At 36.6% G+C, this 7,529-nt stretch overlaps 1 long non-coding RNA gene across 4 annotated transcripts; it reads right to left on the bottom strand.

Moving 5' to 3' along the window:
* Nucleotides 1–1,611: 1,611 nt before the first annotated feature.
* On the bottom strand, nt 1,612–7,139 carry LOC113347591. 4 transcript variants are annotated; one of them, XR_003359108.1, is made up of 5 exons: nt 6,673–7,139; nt 6,330–6,542; nt 5,600–6,227; nt 2,946–3,113; nt 1,612–1,996 (listed from the first exon to the last, which is right to left on the bottom strand). It is a non-coding gene; the product is annotated as an uncharacterized LOC113347591 (long non-coding RNA). The 4 variants fall into 4 exon arrangements; XR_003359107.1 differs by lacking the exons at nt 1,612–1,996; nt 2,946–3,113 and adding an exon at nt 4,393–4,802 and having other exon boundaries at nt 4,896–6,227; XR_003359109.1 differs by lacking the exons at nt 1,612–1,996; nt 2,946–3,113 and having other exon boundaries at nt 4,393–5,706; nt 5,968–6,227; nt 6,673–7,138.
* Between the last annotated feature and the right edge of the window lie 390 nt (nt 7,140–7,529).

The following is a 7,529-nucleotide window of genomic DNA, read 5'->3' as shown; positions in this document are numbered from 1 at the left end:
ACCAAAATAAGTTGCTGCCAGCAAAACCTGCTAATTGATTACTGCAAGTTCGGCTATTTTATTTTCTTGCTTTTTTATTGACTGCTGCTGCCCTATTGGTACTAGTTCTGATTTGAATTTTCACAAAAAAATTTTAAGCTTAATAGCTTATAGAATATGCATTATTTTGATGGTATTAGATTTTCTTCCTCAATTCCGTTACCACTGTTATATTTATGTCAAGGACAAATGCAAAGTGAATTTTTTCTGTACAATTGATTCACACTCTAGACTTGCCCTTTAGTATGTTAATCTTAACTTCTGATAATTGATTAGAATAAGTTGATTGACAAACCTATTGCCGATTGCGTAAAAGCTACACTGATTGGAATAAATTAGTATTCCTAATTAACCTGTAGCAAAGGTTCCATTCATCTTGATACCTACACTAATCTTATTTAAGCGCCTCGTACTCTTCGTAATCTTTTTCTATGTGATTAACAGGAATAGCTAGTCTGTCCTTCCATGGGATCCCTACAGCAACCACCACCTCCTCCGGAGATGCCAAGAACTAACTTATCTCCTTTCTATTACGGTTTAGTCGTGATAGGTTCCACAGCAATTATTCTTGCAATATATAACATCTTTGTCGTCGGATGGTGCATATATCGTCGCGGAAGACAACCACGTCAAGTCCCTATTGATCCACCATTACCGGTAATCACTAGCCAGATTTTCAATAGAGACTCTCTACTAATTTCGACCTTCAAATATAAGAAAGAAGGGAAGGATGATGATTGTGTTATATGCTTATCGATTTACGAAGACGGTCAAGATGTTAGACAGCTGTCTAGGTGTAAACATTGGTTTCATGCTTCTTGTATAGATACTGCCCAATTTGTGGAACAACCGTAGGACCACCATCAGGTTCTCGCCCCCTTGTTTCATCCTTCCAACCAGAGAGTAGTGTTAGTGAAAGTGCTTGAAGTTTAAAGCCTGTTTCCGACCGCCTCATTCTCAATTTGCCCGAGTGTATTTAGGTCTTCTTGTTAGGATCTTTCAGAGAATGGTTGTAATATAATCTCTATAATCACAGTATAGATTGTGGGAAAGAATGGGATATTCATAGAACCAATGTTGAGTGTGTTTAGTTCTTCTTGTACAATTTAGTTTCACTTCAGTTCAAGTTTATGCTTGGAATCTATTTGAAATTTAATGCACAAAACTGACAAAACAAAAATCTACAATTATGTTTATAAACTTAGCCTTGCATGTACTGCATTCTCTTTTTCCCTTTTTGCTTGTTCATAATGTCTATTCCCGTATTCCGTTATTCAATTGGTGGGCCGCATTGTATCCTGAGAAAAATACACAACCACTATCAGTAAAGGTTGATTTTCGCTGGAAATCAGCTCGAGGATGGTCGCACTCTGCTGATTGCAACATTAAGTTCATGTTGTGTTATACGACTGATCTCAACATTCAGAACAATAAAGTCGATGCTATGTTCATCTTCAGTTAGTATTGAGTGATGAACATCAGGAGTCAGGACACAAGCCGCATCCCCGCCCAGATGCCCAAAACTCCAGCTAAATGGAGAGCGTACAGAATACTCCGTATTTTTTTTTGGCGAAAAATAAACAGTACAAATCTGCGGGCAACTCAAAATCTAAGAAACAACCAACTCCTCCCTGTATTACAAACTCAAATCTTTAAAACAGTACAACTGAAAATATAAAAAGTAGTTTAAACTTAAATAAAACAAACAAAAGCCACCATATATTGTCGCCTGTGAGATTAACACTCCCCAGTCGAGCCTTAACTTCATCATTTGCAACATCACCCTCGAGAACAGAACCTTAAACTTCATCATCGCCAACAACTTTCGCGGCTGGCTTTCCCGGTCCCCCTGGAGGATAAAGAGCCTCTATCAATAGAGGATAGTGATGAGATATCATGTGGTCAAAGAGATCAGTAACTGTCTTAAATTCCAACGGGCAAGAACATCTCGGCGGTCCTGCATAACAATCAAAAAAGAATGCCCAAATTAATTTTCACAAATAACGAAACCAACACCATCAAAAAATACTTTTAATTAGCAAAAACAATTCAAATGATGAAAATGCATCAGAAGCTTCCATAAACGGATGAAATAACTTAAATTAGCTAACCATGTTTTTTATGCTGAAAGAATATCAACGAAAAATCAGCCACAAAAGCAGAATTCGATTGTTAGCATCGCTAAATAGTAAATAGACATGTCATGTTGTTGATAACAATTATTGTTCATAAAGTAGGAGGTAGATGAGTATTGACACCAGGTCGTAGGTGGCATTTGCCATTATTCTTGCTAACTTAGTTTTGCTATGGTAGAGAAATGGAGGAATTATGAAGGGAAGGAGATAAAAGTGTTAGCAAATTGTACAATATCTTTTGCAAGGTGTACTTGAAGGAAATTGTTTTACATCAAGGATTTTCTCTTGTTTTTGATAAGCAAATGAAAATTTATGAGGCAGGTATGAGCATCAGTAAAACACTCTGCAGAGACGAACACAAACACCAAGAACAGACTCATGGCGTCAGATGTGTTCAAACGGCTGACTTTAACTAACAAGAAAAATATGCTGGAGAAGATAAAATGTTCATGCTAAGTATAAAAAAAAAGATGAATAACAAAATGGCTATGCCTAATATAAAATAAAGAGAGCAAAAGCAATACGGATTCTAATGGATGGCTATGTTTAAGTACGCGCAACGATAAGTGCTAAGCTGCGGGTATTCTTGAGCAGAATTCCTGGACAAGTTAAGCTTAATCCATGTGCACTTTACCATTGACTTTGTGTTACGAAATCTTCAAAAGACGTTCACTCCCAATATAGTGATACTTAAGACTAAGAGCTCTCAAAATATAAAACACTAAGAGATGTATATATATATATGATAATTAAAAACAAAGAGATATTTACCAGCATTGGTAGCTAGTGGTGGAACAGGTAGTGCTTCAAAAGTTGCTAACTCGGCTGCTGCTGCCTTGTTGACTCCGTTGTCGACTCCGTTATTGTGATGGGATACAAAGTGCAAACTGAAACCCACGCCATTCTTAAAATCCAAATTGCAAAAACTACATCTAAGCACTGCATGCACAAATATACTAAGAATTTCAGTTTGACATTACATCAAACACCTTGACATATCAAGTGTTGTTAAAGAGAGAAATCTCAAATTTCCTCATAAAAGGTGATTAAAGATGAAACTAAAATATGGGTACCAAAGACCAACAAATCTGCCTACTGTAGCCCAACCATTAAAATTGGAAACTAAAAAGATGATGATGCCATTGAAAATCAAATTGTGGTGCAAATTAGGGTTGTTAAAGAGAGAAATCCCAAATATCAGTTTAAAATTTGATTAGAGATGAAACTGGAGTATGGGTATTCAAGATCAACAAATTTTATCACTGGGTATGTATTAGTATCAGAAATCAAGGTACTCTTCTATCAATGAGAAACGTGAGAAACATGAGGTATCCTTCTTCTATAAATCAAACTACAACAAATAAGTGTTAAACATGTTTGAGAAGGAGAGGATCTATGGATCTTCTGGGGCGGCTGTTCTTGCTCTATTACGTTTCTTGGGCTATTAGTGTGCTCTACTAGAGGGTATATATAGGAGGGGAAATGTTTGTTGAACTCTAAAATAAGGCATTCTTACTACAACACCCTTTACCAAAATAGATATTTCTTTTCTTTTTCTTTTTCTGTTTCTTTTTAGGACAAAAATGAAACGAAAAAACAAAATTAAGAGAATGAAATTGTGTAAAATACAAGGAGTGGCCTTATACAGAAAAAAAATACATCCTACATAAGAAGTTTAACAATCCATGTATTTGCAGGCATTTAGATATTGCTGTTAATTCAGCCACATTTGTTAGAGGAAGAAACTGTACATTTATACATAGAAGGGATCAAATATGCATGTTACTCAATGTTACAAATTGCTACCTAGTCATACAGATTTTCCAACATCTACGCATGTTTGTTACTCAATATTACAAATTGCAACCTAGTCATACAGATTTTCCAGCATGGCATGTTGCTCAATATTACAAATTGCTACTTAATATCATACACATTTTCCAGCATCTATGCATCTAATTCGAGATTTTTCTTCAATTTTTCCAGTGAAAATTATTGATAAAGAACATAAAATGTTATCTAAGACTAAAGAACATAAAATGAAAATTCCATTTTAAGGCATCTCCCTAAGCTTGATTGAGATACAGATTACCGATTCCAAAACGTTAATTTTATGTTCCTACATTATCAGCCTCAACCATTTACTTGGGGGGACTATTTAAAAGCTGATTGCAATAGCTGCCAGATTTATCCCCCCCCCCCCCCCCCCCCCCCCCCCCCATCTTCATGGAGCTGGCACAGAAAACCCAAGTATCTATAGCCATATGCTTTTGGAACATTTCTCCATATCCACTCCATTATAATTCAGAGCATGTCTCCTTCTTCCACCTTAGCCATCGTACCACGACAAACCCATACCAATATAACTGGGTGTCAGCCACCACCAAACCAGTGGGTTACACTAAAGATCAACCCAGTTGGAGCTTCAAGACGTGCACCTGATTTTCGCTGAAATTGTGGACATTTGCAGAAACCATTGGGATGCACTCTACTTCGCCTTGATGGGAACTGCAGAAGCTTAGAGGTTTATAAGTGCAGCAACTCTATATACTTGGCATTTGTGCTAGTCCTGAAGTTCACTTACTTTAGTGAATTGTGTAATCAAGAACCAAACACCACTATGGTAACCTGGCAAAGATCATTACCAAGATCAACCCAACACTTTCAAACCATACCACCATCAGAGGTACATCATGCCTACAAAAAAGCAGATGCTCTCACCTCCAACACAGCCAACTTCAGTCAAGAAGCTGTAACTTTTTGTAACACATAGACATAGAATCATGTCACTCCATCCTCTTTACATTCTGTTGAAACTTTGGACCAACAAGTTCAAACTTTACATCGTGCACGATGCCACTTATTAATAAATGAGAACCATACCACCATCACAGGTACCTCATCCTCATGCCTACGAAGCAGAACGAGCAACAGATGCTCTCACCACCAATGCAGCCAACCTCAGTCAAGAAACTGTAACTTTTTGTAACATATAGCCATAGAATCATGTCACCTCATCCTTTTTACATTCTATTGAAACTTCGAACTCACAAGTTCAAATTTTACCTCGGTGCACTATGCCAGTTATTATAAATGAATACGGCATATAAGTCACAGAAAAAATAATAATAAAATGTGTCTTGATTTACTGAAATTGCAAATCCTTCATTATACTTGAAAAAGGGGTGGTGTTTGTTACAGTTTACTAACGGCTGAATTTAGACTTAACAGATGAATCAACATTGATGGCTCCTTCGAACTATAGAACTTACTACAACAATGCCTACTAAGTTTCCTACAATATTATCACTAAGAAGCATCTCACTCAATAAAGATATATACATTTTAATCATGTTTCAGGATTTTCTATGAAAGAGAATTCGCCATTCAAATTAAAGTTAGGCTGATAAGAAAAGACTACTTACCCGTACTTATCTGGATACTCTAACGTCTTCATGTAAGCTCGAAATATCACTGCTCATCCATGGAGATCGCAATACCCACTAAAACTCCATTGCCGAATAATCAGGGACTGATTAACATGGAGACAGAATCAGAACAAATGCAAATCCAGATTCCTACCAGTAACAAGTTCAGATACTATTTCCAAATCCTACATTTCCTTAGAATACTTCCCGACAGAGTTTCAATTGAATCATCTAGTTTTAAGGCAAAATATTAACTACACTCGCATTCTTCATGTAACTTAAAATACACAAAGCCAATATATAAGAATTATCTATGCAATTTGGTTAAGAATTATCTATGCAATTGTTGAGAAGTGGACTTTAACCAGTTAGATTCAATCCGACGTGCAGTTGTACGCCGTCCCTCTGTGCCATACAGATTCTTACTTGTAAGCTGACTCCAACTGAGTGATAACTACCAGTTTCAAGATAATAAAATAGTACCCCTACTCCATTCGGACAAAATCTCTGGAAATATATTTTGATCTCCATCCCACTATCCGAAGCAATTGCTGAAAACATATGTTTCCCAAGCTTTCAAAATCCAACCTCATCGCCTCGACTTTGACTGCTCCGTTTTGATACCCTGTTAAACATTGATACATATCAATTCATCACCGCATTCTACATAAAACGAGTCACTAGATATATGTTCTCCTACCGATTCAAAAAAAGTGTTATCGCATACCTTGAAAGACCTTATTGAGAGGCTCACTTTCTCAGCACCCAGAATGATCTCTAGCTGCGGGTAGCTAACACTCATAACACAGCAGGTACTCAGCCATCTTTAATACCATCATCTCCATGAAACCTCTTAATTATCCATTGTGTGTCACCAGAATGACAAAACAAAAAATAAGCCATTCCACCAGCTTTGCTTCTTCAATCCAATCCAATATCCCTGCAATTAGGTGAGCAATCATAACTTTTACCATTACACAGAATAACTATCCAACCTTGATGAGAGGGTATTATAATACAGTTTTTGTTCTTTGTTTCACAGATACAATAGAATGATTGATTTTGCATACCTTTCTCCATATATGGTATTCGAGCTGCTGCCTTTCGGTAATAGTGGGATTTCACATTCACTTCTCATCTCATCTAATCCTGATTCAGCCTCTATTATACACACACCTTGAGACAAAACAAATCTGTAATCTCAAGTTCCGTATAGATCTGTAGTGAGAATAAAATATATTAACAATGAAACTGAAGACATAAAACCACGAATTAGTACCAAAGCTTTGACCTTTATAAGTGATTGAAGAAGGATTTTTAGAAATAAAAACAATTGCCTCTTTATTGATTCATGTTTTAGAAGGGGTGGAAATTGGGAATAGTGAAATTGAGAGAGGGGGAAGGTTTTTTGATTAATAATAAAATTGGATCTGTATCGAAGATTTGATTTCCATGTGTCGAAGAATTTTTAATAAACTATGGTTTCTTATTTGCAGAAGAGGAAGAAATGGGAGTTTAGATTGGGAGGAAGAAGATGATAAGGATATTTATTGTATAATTCTTTTCCAAAAACCTAAAATTACTAAGGCGCCCGCAGTATTGGTGAGGGGATATCCAACTCATACTGGAAAGAAGAATATGGGGTCACTTAAGATTCTGCTATTTTGTTAAACCCCACAACTCACATGGAGAATTCAGTGATCAGGTAAGAAAAAAAGGGAGATGAACATGAAGGCAACACCATTAAGATATGTGTAAACCTCTGGGCCGAAAATTATGCTGAACTTGTTCTTGAGTGGTTTCACATAGTGGAAAGAGCATAATGAGCAGTCATGGGACAAAAACGACAAATTCAAACAGCAGAGAACAATTAAACCAAGGGACACATATAGACGCTTTCGAGCCTATACTGTGTTAGGCGCTAGAA

The sequence above is a fragment of the Papaver somniferum genome, chromosome 2, assembly GCF_003573695.1.
Source record: "Papaver somniferum cultivar HN1 chromosome 2, ASM357369v1, whole genome shotgun sequence".
NCBI classification, from domain to species: Eukaryota; Viridiplantae; Streptophyta; class Magnoliopsida; order Ranunculales; family Papaveraceae; genus Papaver; species Papaver somniferum.
Note: the sequence above shows the minus strand (reverse complement) of the source record. Positions and strands in the feature narration are given on the sequence as shown.